The following is a 19,634-nucleotide window of genomic DNA, read 5'->3' on the forward strand; positions in this document are numbered from 1 at the left end:
GCAATCTTGGTTTCAATATGAATTTCCATAATTAGTAACATTGTTGAGTGCATCATTTTTATTCCCTTTTCATTTATTTTTGTGTACATTTTTAAAGATTTTTTATTGGTTACCACAAGATTATAATTAACAACATACATTTGCAACAATTTAGTTTAGAGTGATAGTAATTTGATCTAATTAGCATAGAAAAAACTCTCCTTCGTGGCTTATCCTTCATTATAGAATATTAGCCAGTTATAAAAATGAAATTTTACCATTTTCAGCAATGTGCATTGCCCTAATGAATATAATGCCTATTGAAATAAATAACTTAAAGATAAATACTTTAGTATATCACACGTTGAATCTAAAAAAAGCTAACCAATGTATATGGGAAAATCAGAACAGACCTAGATATAAAAAATAAACTAGTCATTACTAGTTGGGAGAGGGAAAGAGGAGGGCAAGATAGGGGTAAAGGATTAAATGGTACAAACTGTAGTGTTTAAAATAGATAAGCATCAAGGATACATTTATTGTACAGCACAGGGAAAATATAATCATTATCTTGTACTTAATTTTAATGGTCTTTAATCTGTAAAAGTACTGAATTGTGACAATATACACTTGAAACATATGTTATTGGGGATCAAATATATCTCAATAAAACAAAGGGAATCTATGGAATGGGAAACATATTTACTTACCATATATCTGATAAAGGTTTAATCTCTGAATACATAAATAACTTCTACAACTCAATAGCACAAAACCTCCAATAACCTGATTTAGATAATGAGTTTAGAACCTGGATAGACATATTTCCATTGAAGACATATAAATGACCACCAGGTATATGAAAAGATACTCAACATCACTAATCATCATGAAAATGAAAATTGAAAACCATAATGAAATTGCATCTCACAACTGTCAGAATGCCTGTTATTTTTAAAAAATGATGTATATTTGCAAAAATGTGGAACATTTAAACACTGTTGTTGTATATGAAATATGATGCTATAAAAAACAGTATGAATGTTCCTCAAAAAACTAAAAATAATATTACCACATGATCCAGCAATCACTCTTCTGAACATTTAGCCTAAATAATTGAAATCAGGATCTTGAAACATATGCACTCCTGTGTTTATTGCAGCATTATTCTCAATAGCTAAGATATGGAAACTAAACTTAATGCTCATCAATAGGTAAATGCCTAAAAATAACACAGTATGTACATAAAATGGATTATTATTGAGCCTTATAAGACCAGAAAATTTTGCTATTTGTGACAACATGGGTGAACTTAAGTACATTAAGGTAAGTGAAGTAATCCAGTCACAGTAGGAAAAACACTGGCATTTTTCTATTTAGATGAAGTATCTATAGTAGGCAAACTCAAAAGAACAAACAATAAAATGCCAAGGGGTGGGTGAACAGGGAAAAAGGAAGGTTCTAATCAACATTTATAAAATTTCAGTTATGAATAACTTCTAGAGATCAAATATATAATATATCCCACACAGATAGTAATAATTTTTTGTACACTTAAAAGCATTTTAAAAGTAGGTCTCATGTTGCGTTCTTATCAAATTTTTTAAATAAATAAATTAGATAAAGCATTTTTAAAGAGTCTTCACTTGTTTATATCATTTAGAGTTATCTAAAATTGTCAAATGCTAAGCAACCAGATGAAAACGTAAGCATTTTCTGCAATCTTTTTCTTTTGTATTTAGAATTATAAGAGATTTTAAAAATCATTTAATCTATACTACTGATTTTGAGTTAGAGAAAATTGAGGCCAAGAAAGTTTAGCAAACCCTCTCAGGTCATTCACCAAGTTCCTAGACCCACAAGCTTGGAATCTGAAATCTTGATTGGATACATTGAACTGTTTCTGCAATATGGGTAATGGAAATATAAACCTCAGCCAAAGTTAAATAATACCCAGTTATGAATTTTTAGAGTTTTAAATAAAAGATAGAAATTTCTAAAATCATTTTAGAAATGTGGAAACTGTAAAATTGTCTTTATTTAAACTAACATTATTAAGTTTGAATCAACAAAGAATGAAATATTTCCAAACTTAGGCCTAAAACATTTTCTCTGTACTTTGTAATGTCTCTTTAGGGAGCTGGAGGAGGTGCTAAATGCAGCCTAATCAATTGATGGTCATTAGAATATCCTGTGGCTAACTGAACCAATTGTCTTTTTACGACTTCTATTATTTCTTTGGTTTTATGCAGGTACAATTTATATTTGATCATGTTTCAAGCTCTATAGGTTTAATGAGTAATATCTAAATTTATAGAATATGCAGAATTAACTTCCAGTGTTATCAGATAATATTTTCTAAAAAATATAGATTGCACCCATTAGAGGAATCACAATGTTCACTGTGGTCTTGCATTGTGGCAGCTGACATATGGCAAAGTATGTATTGCTGAAGATGGATTTAAGAAATTAGATTATTTGGGAGGAGTTCAAAGGGAATAAGATGAAATGAAATTTTAAGCTACAACTTGTATAGCATCTCAAGTCTCAAAAGAAAATGTGTTGTTAATGAGATATGATCAATATGATAGCTTGAAGTTTTAAAAGAAATAAACTCTCTCTGTAAATTAGGATCTTGAGAACTCTGTGTGAGAAAGAGCAATGCATGTTTAAGTGAGAATGTTTTAGAGGTTTTCATTCTTGGGAGCTTTTTTCTTTCCTTGCTGTTTACTGGTAAGAAGAAAAGACTGCTTAAAACAGGCTTGTGAAAATATCTGATGTTACAGATCTAGGAAATACTTGCTGACAAACCCAAGGACAAGTTATTAGGAAGCAAAGACACCTAAGGGTAACTACTTTTATTTTCCCCATTATTCTTCACTGCACATTCCTGAGCTCTGTAATTTATAAGAAAACAACATGACTGAGTAAATGAACAAGAATCATCGAAGCATAGATATAAATGTGTAAAACAGTATCGGGTAGAGTAGTTGCTGACCTTGGTAAAGTCAGCATCAATAATGTGCTTAATGAACTTTATTTGGAGCAGAGTGTATAATTAGGATATGGAGCACAAATACTCCTGAGGTTGTCAGAAGGATTTGACAGAGAACAGGAGTCAGGGAGCAAAGTAAAGACAATCTCCAGTTGGAAATATTTAATGAAGGCAAAGCTCATCTCTGATACAATGTGCAATTTTTCATCTTCCCACGTAAAACCCATGCTGTTTCTGGAAGATATTTTTGCTCACCCTTTTCTCCAATCTACTCAATACACAGATTTTTCTGTTTTTTTTTTTTTCCTTTGGAGTTTACACTGGTTTTAAAAAGGCTTGCTTATTAATTGATCATGGGTACTTGTAGCTACATTTATGTTTTTTTGAAATGTTGCTAACTATTCCCATCACTTGCTAATTAAAATATATATATATCTGCAATTCAACATGTCACAGAAAGAAAATAAGCTTTAGTCCTCTAAGTGTCTCAGAGTTGATTAAAAGTCCATAAAGAAATTATATATGGTCTGGACATTCAAGATTAAAACCTCCACAGGATACAGGATGCTTGGGGCTGGTGCATGGGGATGATCCAGAGAGATAATATGGGGTGGGAAGTGGGAGGGGGATTCAGGATTGGGAGTTTGTATACACCCGTGGTGGATTCATGTCAATGTATGGCAAAACCAATACAGTATTGTAAAGCAAAAAAAAAAATAAAATAAAAATAAATAAAAAATAAAAAAATAAAAGTCATGCTCAATTCAAGAAATTTGAATTTAATTTGTGTATAGTCTGCTTCCAAAATTAGCATCGAGAGTAATTTTAGCTAGTGTTTTTTCTCATATATAGTGTGATCTTCAATTCCACATACACCATAGTTTGATGTTTTGGTTTTGCACTGTTTACTCTCTAGTTAAAAAGAGAATTTCTAAGTTAGGTATGCATTCATGCAGATATGATAACTGTTATGAATAATCAATCAACGTATTTTTATAATATCATACTTCTGGATTTTGCAACAACCTTGGTCAGCAGTATGAAAGTGTGTAGTTGTTACACAGAAAAATAATACCAACATCTCTAGGTTAGATTTTGAAACTAAACTATATCTTGTTATCTTGTACTAATCTGTGCTTTTACCCATCTATGTTACAGTGGTAAGCTGAAACTTGCTATTTCACTATTTGAACTTTCAGTTCTGTGATAACTAGCAAATTTGAACTGTCTTTTTAAATTAGTTAATTAATACAGCCTGTCCTCTAAAATATTGCAAAAATATGACTTTAAGGCATCTCATTTTCTAATTCCTCTTACCCATCCCTATCTTGGTGACTTTGTTGTAGCTCCTCTGTCTGGGCAACACTAGATTTCATATTTTTTAGTCAGAGAAAATGTCCTGATCCAATTAAAAGTCACAATTGTCATTCTACATGAATAAATAAGCACTCTAGATTTTTCAATATATTTATATAAGCTATTAATAGCTTGATATCATTCCTCAGTTTCTAATCACCGTAGCATGTACAAGAATACACATATACATATATTTTCACCTTGTGAGTCTGATATGTATCTAATACTTGATATATGCTAAATACTGTTCTAAATATATTAACATACATTGCATATATTAATTCAGACTGTCCTCTCAACAACCTTATGAGGTAGATACTGTTATTGTTGCTGTTGCTGTTTAGCTGCTAAGAAATGCACAACTCTTTTGTGACCCCATGGACTGTAGCCAACCAGGGTCCTCTGTCCATGAGATTTCCCAGGTAAGAAAACTGGAGTGGGTTGACATTTCTTTCTCTAGAGGATCTTTCTGACTATGGGATCAAACCTTCATCTCCTGCATTGACAGAGGGGTTCTTTACCACTGAGATACTAGGGAAGCCCCCGAGATAGTTACTTTTTTTCTAAAAATGGGAAACTGAAACATGGAGGGGTTTAAGGTAACTAGTCCAAAATAAGACACTTATTAGGCAATGGAACTAAGATTGGATGGCCACAGTCTTTTTTGTTTGTTTGTTTGAATGTTTTTATTTTTATTTTATTTTATTTTATTTTTTATTTTTACTTTATTTAACTTTACAATACTGTATTGGTTTTGCCATACATTGACATGAATCCGCCGCAGGTGTACATGAGTTCCCAAACATGAACCCCCCTCCCACCTCCCACCCCATATCATCTCTCTGGATCATCCCTGTGCACCAGCCCCAAGCATCCTATATCCTGCATCCAACATAGACTGGCGATTCGTTTCTTACTTGATAGTATACATGTTTCAATGCCATTCTCCCAAATCATCCCACCTTCTCGGTCTCCCTCAGAGTCCAAAAGTCTGCTCTACACATCTGTGTCTCTTTTGCTGTCTCACATACAGGGTCATCATTACCATCTTTCTAAATTTCATATATATGTGTTAGTATATTGTATTGGTGTTTTTCTTTCTGGCTTACTTCACTCTGTATAATCGGCTCCAGTTTCATCCATCTTATTAGAACTGATTCAAATGTATTCTTTTTAATGCCTGAGTAATACTCCATTGTGTATATGTACCATAGCTTTCTTATCCATTCATCTGCACAGTCATGTTAAAAATATAGAAATAAATCACAAGAATCAGTGACAAGATAATAAGGTAAAATTGTATGGTTTACAAACATGGGTAGAGAGACGAGACTTTGATGTGTTTCTTCACTTTGGTCATTCTTGTTCTTTATTTTTTGTTTTCCTCTCCATCAGTCCTTTCACAAAGGACAAATATATTAAATCTGAGTGTGAATAAGTTATTGATAAGCTTTTTCTTTTCCAAACTGAAATTTTACCAGGATAAACTATAGAGCCAGAGAGATGACAATATGGGTAAGAAATATCTTTACACACTAAAATTATTGCTTCTCTGATCCTGGAATGACAAACATGGAGCGAGAAAGAGAGAGAATAGGACAAGGTTACAGCTGTGGATTTCCTGGATTCCCTTTCAGGGTTTAGAAAGAAGGAAAATTCAACAATAACAGCAACAATAAACTTGCAGTGGAGTAAAGGTATACAAATAGCTTTGACAAAATTTAAGAAAATCAGGATGTTTCTTGCTTTTCTGCTCATACCATGGATACTCTATAAGCTTGTGCTCAACACCATTTGCATCTAATATGGCACAGTTACAGTAAGTTACCTCGAGTTAAGAAGAGGCATTGGGTTCATAGACTTAAGGCCAGGCCTTACACTTAAACTTGGTGCAAGTAAAGCAACTAAGAAGACTTTGGTCCTAAAAGGACACCAAGATGACCAAAACGGTGGGCAAAATAGCACATATCTTGGCCCATAACGGAGTAGGAGTAAGTGGGCTCGGGTAATTCAAAGAAAATATTGTGAATACAGAGACACACAGGTAAATCAAAGACAACATAGTGAGTACAGATAGCATCAAATGTCTCTTCCCTAAAACAATGAGAATATTTATATAAACTTTCTCCTTTTCCCAGATGCCATCCTAGGAAGGAACCAGTGCAGAGCGTGCCCACTGATAAGGGTAAGAAACTCCTCACAACTGAATTTTATAAGGAAGTAACTGAGGTTTGATCTAGACAGAGCTGTCACAACATTTGAATTTTGCTGGAGAAAGGAATTATTCAACTTGAGTATAAGGCAATGGACTAGAATAAGATGTCTGCTCTAGGAGAAGTGAGGCTTGACAGAGACTTTGTCTTCAGTTACATCAAATAAATATTTTTTAATTAATTTCTACTCATCAGAGTTTAGAATATTTTAATTTCCATATAATATCTGTATTAAATATATAACTTTGAGCATTCAAAATATATGCCATGCATGGCCAAAAGCAATACTGCTTTCACTTTGTTAATGCATAATTTAGAGAGACTAATGTTTCTTGAAATAAGAATGCAGTACAGTTGGACATAAATTATCCTTTTTACCCATGGTTATTATCCTTGCAGCAGGTCTTCGTTGCTCCAAAGATCTGTGAACTAAGTTCAATACAGGGGGAGATGTTTCTAGGGGAATATTTTTTTTCAATGATTCCTTGTTTTTCATTTCAAAAACAATAATTTGAATTGCTGCAAATCAACGAAAGCTTCTCATTTTTGGCTATTCAGTTAAAGAAGTGTTATCATGTGTTAACATTTGCCACTATAATTTTGCAGTTAGAAATATGAGTTTTGTCTATGACTATGGAGAATCAATCCCTTGGTCTGCAAGGAAATCAAAGCAGTCAGTCCTAAAGGAAATCAGTCCTGAATATTCATTAGAAGGACAGATGCTGAAGCTGAAGTTCCAATAGTTTGGCCACCTGATGTGAAGAACTGACTCCTTAGAGAAGACCCCGATGCTGGGAAAGATTGAAGGCAGGAAGAGAAGGGGACAACAGAGGAGGAGATGGTTGGATACCATTACCGACTCAATGGACATCAGTTTGAACAAGCTCCAGGAGTTGGTGATGGACAGAGAAGTGGGTTGCAAAGAGTCAGACATGACTGAGCAACCAAACTGAACTGACTGATGGAGTGACAAATCAAGCCTTCATCAGTCAGAGTTATCCTGTACACCTAATCAAGACGTGAAAAATGAGGGAGAGAGGGAAGTCATAAATGTCTTTAGAATTTGAAGTATGAAAATCTGAGGAAATAAATGTGGCATTAACCAAAACGAGAATAATGGGGAAAGAACCACTACAACTTCTCTATAACAAATAGGAAAGTGTCAAGATTTGTGGGACCAAGAAAACGTATATGACTCTAGAGCTCATGAGGTAGTCATTTCTAGATTCTTATGCTAGCATCTCTCCACTGAGTTCATATACTATACCTTTCCACCCAGCAAACCTGCACTCTACAACAGATGCATGACTATATCTAAAATTTTGTAGTAAACTGGCCTGTAGCTGACCTTGGACGTGGGGTAACTCCTCTTGGCTCCTCACGTGTCTGAAGTCAGGGGCAGTAGCCAAGAGTGCCAGGCTGCGACAGCTCAGGAACGGCCAAGAGGAGATGCCCCACATTCGAGGTCAGGGGTGGTGGCCAGGAGGAGCTACCCCCCGCCCGAGGCCAGGGGCGGCGACTGAGAGGAAAAAAACCTCATCCAAGGAGCTGTGGCTGTGCAGGCACAGGAGGGCCTAGAGGAGCTACTCCATGTTCAAGGTCAGGAGGGGCAGAGGTGAGGAGATACCCCTCGTCCAAGGTAAGGAGCAGCGGCTGTGCTTTGCTTGAGCAGCCGTGAAGAGATACCCCACGCCCAAGGTAAGAGAAACCCAAGTAAGATGGTAGGTGTTGCAAGAGGGCATCAGAGGGCAGACACACTGAAACCATAATCACAGAAAACAAGTCAATCTAATAATAATAGGACCACAGCCTTGTCTAACTCAATGAAACTAAGCCATGCCCCGTGGGGCCACCCAAGATGGACAGGTCATGGTGGAGAGGTCTGACAGAATGTGGTCCAATGGAGAAGGGAATAGCAAACCACTTTAGTATTCTTGCCTTGAGAACCCAATAACAATATGAAAAGGCAAAATGATAGGATACTGAAAGAGGAAATCCCCAGGTAAGTAGGTGCCCAATATGCTACTGGAGATCAGTGGAGAAATAACTCCAGAAAGTGAAGGGATGGAGCCAAAGCAAAAACAATACCCAGGTGTGGATGTGACTGGTGATAGAAGCAAGGTCTGATGCTGTAAAGAGCAATATTGCATAGGAACCTGGAATGTCATGTCCAAGAATAAAGGCAAATTGGAAGTGGTCAAACAGGAGATGGCAAGAGTGAAAGTCGACATTCTAGGAATCAGCGAACTAAAATGGACTGGAATGGGTGAATTTAACTCAGATGATCATTATATCTACTACTGCAGGCAAGAATCCCTCAGAAGAAATGGAGTAGCCATCATGGTCAACAGAAGAGTCCGAAATGCAGTACTTGAATGCAGTCTCAAAAATGACAGAATGATCTCTGTTTGTTTCCAAGCAAACCATTCAATATCACAGTAATCCAAGTCTATGCCCCAATCAGTAATGCTGAAGAAGCTGAAGTTGAATGGTTTTATGAAGACCTACAAAACCTTTTAGAACTAACACCCTAAAAAGATGTCTTTTTCATTATAGGGGACAGGAGTGCAAAAGTAGGAAGTCAAGAAACACGTGGAGGAACAGGCAAATTTGGCCTTGGAATGTGGAATGAAGCAGGGCAAAGACTAATAGAATTTTGCCAAGAGAATGCACTGGTCATAGCAAACACCCTCTTCCAACAACACAAGAGAAGACCCTATATATGGATATCATCAGATGGTCAACACATAAATCAGATTGATTATATTCTTTGCAGCCAAAGATGGAGAAGTTCTATACAGTTAGCAAAAACAAGACCAGGAGCTGACTGTGGCTCAGATCATGAGCTCTTTATTGCCAAATTCAATTGAAGAAAGTAGGGGAAACCACAAGACCATTCAGGTATGACCTAAATCAAATCCCTTATGATTATACAGTGGAAGTGAGAAATAGACTTAAGGGACTGGATCTGATAGATAGAGTGCCTGATGAACTATGGAATAAGGTTCGTGACATTGTACAGGAGACAGGGATCAAGACCATCCCCGAGGCAAAGAAATGCAAAAAAGCAAAATGGCTGTCTGGGGAGGCCTTACAAATAGCTGTGAAAACAAGATAAGTGAAAAGCCAAGGAGAAAAAGAAAGATGTAAGCATCTGAATGCAGAGTTCCAGAGAATAGCAAGAAGTGATAAGAAAGCCTTCCTCCGCAATCAATGCAAAGAAATAGAGGAAAAGGACAGAATGGGAAAGACTAGAGATCTATTCAAGAAAATTGGAGATACCAAGGGAACATTTCATGCAAAGATGGGCTCAATAAAGGACAGAAATGGTATGGAAGCAGAAGATATTAGGAAGAGGTGGCAAGAATACACAGAAGAACTGTACAAAAAAAATCTTCACTACCAAGATAATCACGATGATATGATCACTCACCTAGAGCCAGACATCCTGGAATGTGAAGTCAAGTGGGCCTTAGAAAGCATCACTACGAACAAAGCTAGTTGAGGTGATGGAATTCCAGTTGAGCTATTTCAAATCCTGAAAGATGATGCTGTGAAAGTGCTGCACTCAATATGCCAGCAAATTTGGAAAACTCAGCAGTGGCCATAGGACTGGAAAAGGTCAGTTTTCATTCCAATCCCAAAGAAAGGCAATGCCAAAGAATGCTCAAACGACCACACAGTTTCACTCATCTCACAAGCTAGTAAAGTAATGCTCAAAATTCTCCAAGCCAGGCTTCAGCAATATGTGAACCATGAACTTCTTGATGTTCAAGCTGGTTTTAGAAAAGGCAGAGTGACCAGAGATCAAATTGCCAACACCCGCTGGATCATAAAAAAGCAAGAGAGTTCTAAAAAACCATCTATTTCTACTTTATTGACTATGCCAAAGCCTTTGACTGTGTGGACCACAGTAAACTGTGGAAAATTCTGAAAGAGATGGGAATACCAGACCATCTGACCTTCCTCTTGAGAAACCTATATGCAGGTCAGGAAGCAACAGTTAGAACTGGACATGAAACAACAGCCTGGTTCCAAATAGGAAAAGGAGGACGTCAAGTCTGCATATTGTCACCCTGCTTATATGCATCATGAGAAACACTGGGCTGGAGGAAGCACAAGCTGGACTCAAGATTGCTGGGAGAAATATCAAGAATCTCAGATATGCAGATGACACCACCCTTATGGCAGAAAATGAAGAGGAACTAAAAAGCCTCTTGATGAAAGTGAAAGAGGAGAGGGGAAAGGTTGGCTTAAAGCTCAACATTCAGAAAATGAAGATCATGGCATCTGGTCCCATCACTTCATGGGAAATAGATGGGGAAACAGTGGAAACAGGGTCAGTCTTTATTTTGGGGGGCTCCAAAATCACTGCAGATGGTGAGTTTAGCCATGAAAGTAAGGGACGCTTACTCCTTTTAAGAAAAGTTATGACCAACCTAGATAGCATATTAAAAAGCAGAGACATTACTTTGCCAACAAAGGTCCATCTAGTCAAGGCTACGGTTTTTCCTGTGGTCATGTATGGATGTGAGAGTTGGACTGTGAAGAAAGCTGAGTACCAAAGAATTGATGCTTTTGAACTGTGGTGTTGAAGAAGACTCTTGAGAGTGCCTTGGACTGCAAGGAGATCCAACCAGTCCATTCTAAAGATCAACCCTGGGCATTCCTTGGAAGGAATGATGCTGAAGCTGAAACTCCAGTACTTTGGCCACTCATGTGAAGAGTTAACTCATTGGAAAAGACTCTGATACTGGGAGGGATTGGGGGCAGGAGGAAAAGGGGACGACCGAGGATGAGATGGCTTGCTGGCATCATGGATTCGATGGACGTGAGTTTGAGTGAACTCCGGGAGATGGTGATGGACAGGGAGGCCTGGCGTGCTGTGATTCATGGGGTCGCAAAGAGTCGGACACGACTGAGCAACTGAACTAAACTGAACTGGCCTCTGGCTGTTGTTTAAATAATTCCTTTTATTTCTCCTTCCTTTGGACAGTGTAAAATTAAAGCTGTCTGAGAAACTGTAAAAATTGCCAGATGTTTATATATGTTCTTTTGTGGTCTTTCAGGAAGAAATTGTTTCTCAAAGAAAATTAGAATGTTTTCTGTGAAAACATTTCTGTTCTTTAAAATGTTGCCTAAATTGATTGTGCTTCCCCATATTTTCCTAGTTGTGAGAAGCAGGACAATCCTTTGGCTGTGTGCATGCTTGCTCAGTGACTTCAGTCTTATCTGGCTGTTTGCAACGCTATGGACTTAACCCACCTGGCTCCTCTCTCCATGGGATTCTCCAGGCAGAAATACTAGAGTATGTTGCCATGCCCTCCTCCAGGGGATCCTCTCAATCAAGGAATCACACCCACATCTCCTGGGTCTCCTGCACTGCAGGTGGCTTCTTAATGCTGAGCTGCTAGGGTAGCCCTAATCCTTTGGTTCCATGATCTTTATGAATGAGGTACCAGTGGGTAACAGCCTTCAGCATATCTGTGAGATAGACTATACTGATGAGTAGATAGGTTGGGTTAGTGAAGAATCATATGGTACTTTTGCTGTTGTTTCTTCTGACATTATCTCCATGCCTAATTTCATGAAGTTATTGTCCAGCTTAGAAATGTCCTCATTTTTAGCCACTTCTCCAAGATATGTAGAGAGTTTTTCAATAGATTAAATACATTCCATTTCCCTGTCACCATTTCTCAATAGAAATTTAGAGATTTGTAGCTTACTTACTGCATTTCTTCAAATATCAGGCATAGTGTTATGCCTGGGAATTTGATAGGGATTTATTTCATGTAATTTGCCAAATGCAATTTGCTTCCACAGGAAGAAAATCAAATGTGGAGACAGAAAAGGAAGTAATAGTAGAAGTAGGGTAATGGAAAGAATAGCAGTTGCGTCAGTTGAGTACTCTGGGAAGAAGATGCTGAAGGAGAAGTAGAAATAGGATAGGGTTGGTGAGGGAGTAATATCTGTGAATATGGAAGTAGGAGGGAGTCAGATTTGGCAGGAAAAACCTTTAGACTACAATGCAGATCTGACATCTGTGAAATGAAGAAAGGAGGACATAAGACTGAGAAGAGAGACCCTCAGATCATATCATGCAGAACTGCTGAAGTCTTGTCCAAGCCAGAAGGGAGTTGCCAAGAAAAGATTTCCTGTTTGAAAGATACCATATTGGTCATAAGAGGCCATTCTCATTAACAACATCACCATTCTTAGTACTGGCTTTGGTCTAATCAGAAAAAGTGCAAACTCTTGTTTACCTTGTCATATCAGAATGATGTCATTAATGTGACAAATAAATATGATGTTCTGCAGTGTATAAGGCTGTCTTCAGATTATACTATGACAAAGGATGGAAAAGTTACCAAAGCCCTGAGAGGAAGTTGTAAATGTATATTATTATCTGTTCTATGTGATTATGAATTGTTTCTGATCTCCTAACTGGAATAGAAAAAGAGCACATTTGCTAAATAAATAGCTCCACACCATGTACCTATACTATGCTGTGTTGTACTCAGTCATATCTGATTGTTTGCAACTCCATGGAATGTAGCCCACCAAGCTCCTTTGTCCATGGAATTTTCCAGACAAGGATAATGAAGCAGGTTGTCATTTCCTATTCCTGGAGATCTTCCTGATCCAAGGATCAAACATGAGTCTCTTGCATCTCCTGCATTGGCCATTACCACTACACCACCTAGGAAAACCCACCATGTACTTGGGTCTCTACTAACGTACTCTAGCAAAGATACCACACATGGTATTGGCAGGTATTATTTTCAATTACTATTTACTTGAGCTTATCTCTACAGTCATGTATGACTCTTTGTGACCCTATGGATTGTAGCTCGCCAGGCTCCTCTATCCTTGGGATTCACCAAGCAAGAATACTTGAAGAGGTTGCTCTGCCCTCCTCCAGGGGATCTTCCCAATGCAAGGACTTAATCTGCGTTTTTATGTCTCCTGCATTGGCATGCAGGTTCTTTATCACTAGCATGAGAGATGGAGAATCATCATCCCTATGGATGTTAATGAACTCAGATCTGTGACTGCCTCTATTGCCTAGAGCCCTGTCTTGCAGAGAAGAGCCATCACTGAAGTGCTTAGTGAAGCTGGTGACCCTCTCACTAGCACATTCATGGTAGTTTCAATGAGTGTTGTGTCCTCTGGGATATAATCCTCTGCAGGGTCATCTGGTCTCACATAATATATATATTTATATTTCAACAGATTTACTTTACTGAGCCTCCTTAATTCTTTCCTTATCACTAGCTAGAGCAATTCAGATATTCCCACTTCCCTGAGCATTAGTCATCATTTTCTCTAATCTAGAGACTATTTTAGAAGTGAGTATGCCTTATCTGCTGGAGGTCTTATCAGGTATTAGATAAAGCTTTATCTTGAGAGAGACTCAAAGACAAACCATTCTCCTTTATGTAGTTTTATCATCTGAGCCATTAATCAAGCACCGCAATAAAAATTCCGTCACCTCCACTAACTTTCTTCATAGTGATACTTCCTAAGACCCACTTGACTTCACATTCCAGGATGTCTGGCTCTAAGTGAGTGATAACACCATCGTGATTATCTGGGTCATGAAGATCTTTTTTTGTACAGTTCTTCTGTGTATTCTTAACACCTCTTCTTAATATCTTCTGCTTCTGTTAGTGCCATAACATTTCTGTCCTTTGTTGTGCCCATTTTTGCATGAATTTTTCCCTTGGTATCTCTTATTTTCTTGAAGAGGTCTCTAGTCTTTCGCATTCTGTTGCTTTCCTCTATTACTTTGCATTGAAAGCCCGAGGAAGGCTTTCTTATCTCTCCTTGCTATTCGCTGGAACTCCACATTCAAATGGATATATCTTTCTTTTTCTCCTTTGCTTTTCACTTCTCTTTCTTCTCTTCTTCTTTTTTTTTTTAAACAGGTATTTGTAATGCCTGCTCAGAGAACCATTTTGCTTTTTTACAGTTCTTTTTCTTGAGGATGGTCTTGATCCCTGTCTCCTGTACAATGTCATGAACCTCATTCCATAGTTCATCAGGAACTCTGTCTATCAGGTCTAGTCCCTTAAATATATTTGTCACTTCCACTGTATAAAGTATTTGATTTAGGTCATACCTGAATGGTCTAATGGTTTTCCCTACTTTCTTCAATTTAAATCTGAATTTGGCAATAAGAAGTTCATGATTTGAGCCACCATCAGCTCCCAGTCTTGTTTTTGCTGACTGTATAGAGCTTCTCCATCTTTGGCTACAAATAATATAATCAATCTGATTTTGGTGTTGGCCATCTGGTGATGTCCACGTGTAGAGTCTTCTCTTGTGTTGTTGGAAGAAGGTATTTTCTATGACTAGTGCGACGTGAACCCTGAACTTCCAGATGCACAAGCTGGTTTTAGAAAAGACAGTGGAACCCAAGATCAAATTGCCAACATCTGCTGAATCATTGAAAAAGCAAGAGTTCCAGAAAAAAAAAAAAATCTCTTTCTGCTTTATTGACTATGCCAAAGCCTTTGACTGTGTGGATCACAAACTGTGGAATATTCTTAAAGAGATGGGAATACCAGACCACCTGACCTGCCTCTTGAGAAACCTGTATGCAGATAAGGAAGCAACAGTTAGAACTGGACATGGAACAACTGATTGGTTCCAAATAGGAAAAGGAGAACATCAAGGCGGTATATTGTCACCCTGCTTATTTAACTTATATGCTGCCTATATCAAGAGAAATGCTGGGCTGGAAGAAGCCCAAGCTGGAATCAAGATTGTCAGGAGGAATATCAATAACCTCAGATATGCAGATGACACCACTCTTATGGCAGAAAGTGAAGAAGAACTAAAGAGCCTCTTGATGAAAGTGAAAGAGGAGAGTGAAAAAGTTGACTTAAAGGTCAACATTCAGAAAACGAAGATCATAGCATCTGATTTAAGAATTAGAAGTGCTGATTCTTAATAGGAAGGTGTGAATCACCTTTTTGAGTACCAAGGGATTTAAGGTATTTGAAGAGTCAACCTCATCTGGGTTACGCACCCAGATTTCCTTGTACCATGAATCATAGTCCCAGGGTTTCCCAACGAGGATCCAAATCTTTTTATAGTGGTCTTGCTTTAGTCATGCCTTCAAATCATTATTTTATCTTGAGGATTTAATTTTTTCTGTCTACTCCCTAAGGAGATATTATAGCTACTTTGTAGACTACCAAAAAGGCCTTTTGGTCTTTACATTTCGTTTTTAATTGTTTATTAACTGCCCTTTGTAAAGCATCAGTGTAAGTTAGTAAAAAATCAACCAATTTTGGTGTATTTATACACATTTATTTCTCCAAATCCTCTACTTTGCAAAAAACAAAATCATTACACAGGTGAAGACAATTTTATTCATAGGAACTTTCTCCTAATTTATCATTAATGAATATTTTAGAAATTGTGTCACAATCTTCTGGCAGGAACTCTCTGTGTCCAATATACCTCCTAGAATAAGATACTGATGACCAAATTGCATTTTACCATTTGAATTCTTTTTCTACTGATGTCATCACATTGTTTGTCAAGTACCAAGGGGTGCAGATGCTGAGACACACATAAAATTGCAAGAAGCTTACTGGGAAGGGTGGTGGTGACAATGCCTATATGTGATAAAATGGAGAAAAAGCAAGATAAGCAGGAAAAATCTTAAGGTTATACACAGATTCAGTATGCACTGAGGCAAAAGGAAAATGAAAGAAATTGGATATTTCCCAATTCTGACTGATTCTGGTGCAAAATATTGGCTAAACCCACCAAAATAGTTGGAGCAATTATTTCCCCTTAGTGGAGTCTTTGGGTTTACATATGGTAAAGAATCCTCCTGCAAAGCAGGAAACCTGAGTTGGATCCCTGGTTTGGAGAGAATGGCTACCCACACCATTATTCTGGCCTGGAGAATCCTGTGGACAGAGGAGCCGGGCAGGCTACAGTTCATGGGGTCGCAAAGAGTCAGACACGACTGAGCGACTTTCATTTCATGGTGTGCTTCACTTCACTTCACAGTGGAGCCTTTCATTGGACAATTACTGATCAAGGGCTGCCTGGGAAGAGTGGAGTCCTGGCTCGTAAATCTGAGGCACATCCTAAAGACATTAACAGCTAGAAGCAGTTAGGAAATGGCATTCTTTGTAGCTTAACCGCAGCTTCTTTCTTCAAATATTTATACAGTACACCTCTATGGCTATAGCAATGGACTTCTCAGATGGCACTAATGGTAAAGTACCCATCTGCCAGTGCAGGAGACATATGAAAAGTGTGTTCAATCCCTGGGTTGGGAAAATCCCCTGGAGCAGTGTATGGCAACCCCACACCAGTATTCTTGCCTGTAAAGTTCCAAGCACAGAGAAACCTCATGAGCTACAGTCCAAAGGGTCATAAAGAGCTGGACAAAATTGAAGTGACTTAGCACACACATATAGCTTAGCATGCAACAATAAAGGGTAGAAGAGAAAAGAGATTCATAGGGTAGTTGAGTGAGGAAAAAATATTAGACGAAAGTATCAAAGGGTAAGTGGAAGATGGATATCATGAAACATACATGTTTATAATAAAGAGCCATGAAAATAATGACATTGAATCATCTATCAGCTATTTCCTATGTACAGTTGAACTTTGAACAACACACGTTTAAAATATGCACATCCATATATATGTAAATGTTTTTCAATAAATTTGTACTAAAGTATATACTATCAGATCAGCAGTTGGTTCAATCTGCACTTGCAGAATTATGGATAAGGAGGACTGACTGTAAAGTTCTATGGATTTTTTGACTGGGGTGGTGTTTGGTGCCCTCAATCCCTGTGTTGTCCAAGGTCAACAGTAATTTGTATTTCATCATTTAATACAATATTCACATGAGTTAAGTATTATTATTTTACAAATGTTGAGATATAGATATTAAGTAACCAAAGTCAGAAAATTCAGAAGTGGTTGATCTTCAGGAGGGCCTAGAGGAGTTATCCTACTTTGAAGGTCAGGAATGGCAGTGGTAAGGAGATACCCCTCGTCCAAGGTAAGGAGCAGTGGCTGTGCCTTCCTGGAGCAGCCGTGAAGAGATACCCCACGCCCAAGATAAGAGAAACCCAAGTAAGATGGTAGGTGTTGCAAGAGGGCATCAGAGGGCAGACACACTGAAACCATACTCACACAAAACTAGTCAATCTAATCACACTAGGAACACAGCCTTGTCTAACTCAATGAAACCAAGCCATGCCTGCAGGGCAAACCAAGACGGGCAGGTCATGGCAGAGAGGTCTGACAGAATGTGGTCCACTGGAGAAGGGAATAGCAAGCCACTTCAGTATTCTTGCCTTGAGAACCCCATGAACAGTATGAAAAGGCGAAATGATAGGATACCAAAAGAGGAACTCCCCAGGTCATTATGTGCCCAATATGCTACTGGAGATCAGTGAAGAAATAACTCCAGAAAGAATGAAGGGATGGAGCCAAAGCAAAAACAATACCCAGTTCTGCATGTGACTGGTGATAGAAGCAAGATCCGATGCTGTAAAGAGCAATATTGCATAGGAACCTGGAATGTCAGGTCCATGAATCAAGGCACATTGGAAGTGGTCGAACAAGATGGCAAGGGTGAACGTCGACATTCTAGGAATCAGTGAACTAAAATGGACTGGAATGGGTGAATTTAACTCAGATGACCATTATATCTACCACCATGGTCAACAGAAGAGTCCGAACGGCAGTACTTGGATGCAATCTCAAAAACGACAGAATGATCTCTGTTCGTCTCTGAGGCAAACCATTCGATATCACAGTAATCCAAGTCTATGCCCCAACCAGTAATGCTGGGGAAACTGAAGTTGAATGGTTTTATGAAGACCTACAAGACCTTTTAAAACTAACAACCAAAAGAGATGTCCTTTTCATTATAGGGGACTGGAATGCAAAAGTAGGAAGTCAAGAAACACCTGGAGTAACAGGCAAATTTGGCCTTGGAATGTGGAATGAAGCAGGGAAAAGACTAATAGAGTTTTGCCAAGAAAATGCACTGGTCATAGCAAACACCCTCTTCCAACAACACAAGAGAAGCCTCTACACTTGGAAATCACCAGATGGTCAACACCAAAATCAGATTGATTATATTCTTTGCAGCCAAAGATGGAGAAGCTCTATACAGTTAGCAAAAACAAGACCAGGAGCTGACTGTGGCTCAGATCATGAACTCCTTACTACCAAATTCAGACTCAAATTGAAGGAAGTAGGGAAAACCACTAAACCATTAAGGTATGACTTAAATCCATTATGATTATACAGTGGAAGTGAGAAATAGATTTAAGGGCCTAGATCTGATAGATAGAGTGCCTGATGAACTATGGAATGAGGTTCATGACATTGTATAGGAGACAGGGATCAAGGCCATCCCCATGAAAAGAAATGCAAAAAAGCAAAATGGCTGCCTGGGGAGTCCTTACAAATAGCTGCGAAAAGAAGAGAGGTGAAAAGCAAAGGAGCAAAGGAAAGATATAAGCATCTGAATGCAGAGTTCCAAAGAATAGCAAGAAGAGATAAGAAAGCCTTCTTCACCAATCAGTGCAAAGACATAGAGGAAAATAACAGAATGGGAAAGACTAGAGATCTCTGCAAGAAAAATACAGACACCAAGGGAACATTTCATGCAAAGATGGACTTGATAAAGGACAGAAATGGTCTGGACCTAACAGAAGTAGAAGATATTAAGAAGAGGTGGCAAGAATACACGGAAGAACTGTACAAAAAAGATCTTTACAACCCAGATAATCATGATGATGTGATCACTAATCTAGTGCCAGATATCCTGGAATGTGAAGTCAAATGGGCCTTAGAAAGCATCACTACGAACAAAGCTAGTGGAGGTGATGGAATTCCAGTTGAGCTATTTCAAATCCTGAAAGATGATGCTGTGAAAGTGCTGCACTCAATATGCCAGCAAACTTGGAAAACTCAGCAGTGGTCACAGGACTGGAAAAGGTCAGTTTTCATTCCAGTCCCAAAGAAAGGCAATACCAAAGAATGCTCAAACTACTGCACAATTGCACTCATCTCACATGCTAGTAAAGTAA

The sequence above is a fragment of the Capra hircus genome (assembly GCF_001704415.2).
Source record: "Capra hircus breed San Clemente chromosome X unlocalized genomic scaffold, ASM170441v1, whole genome shotgun sequence".
Classification (NCBI taxonomy): domain Eukaryota; kingdom Metazoa; phylum Chordata; class Mammalia; order Artiodactyla; family Bovidae; genus Capra; species Capra hircus.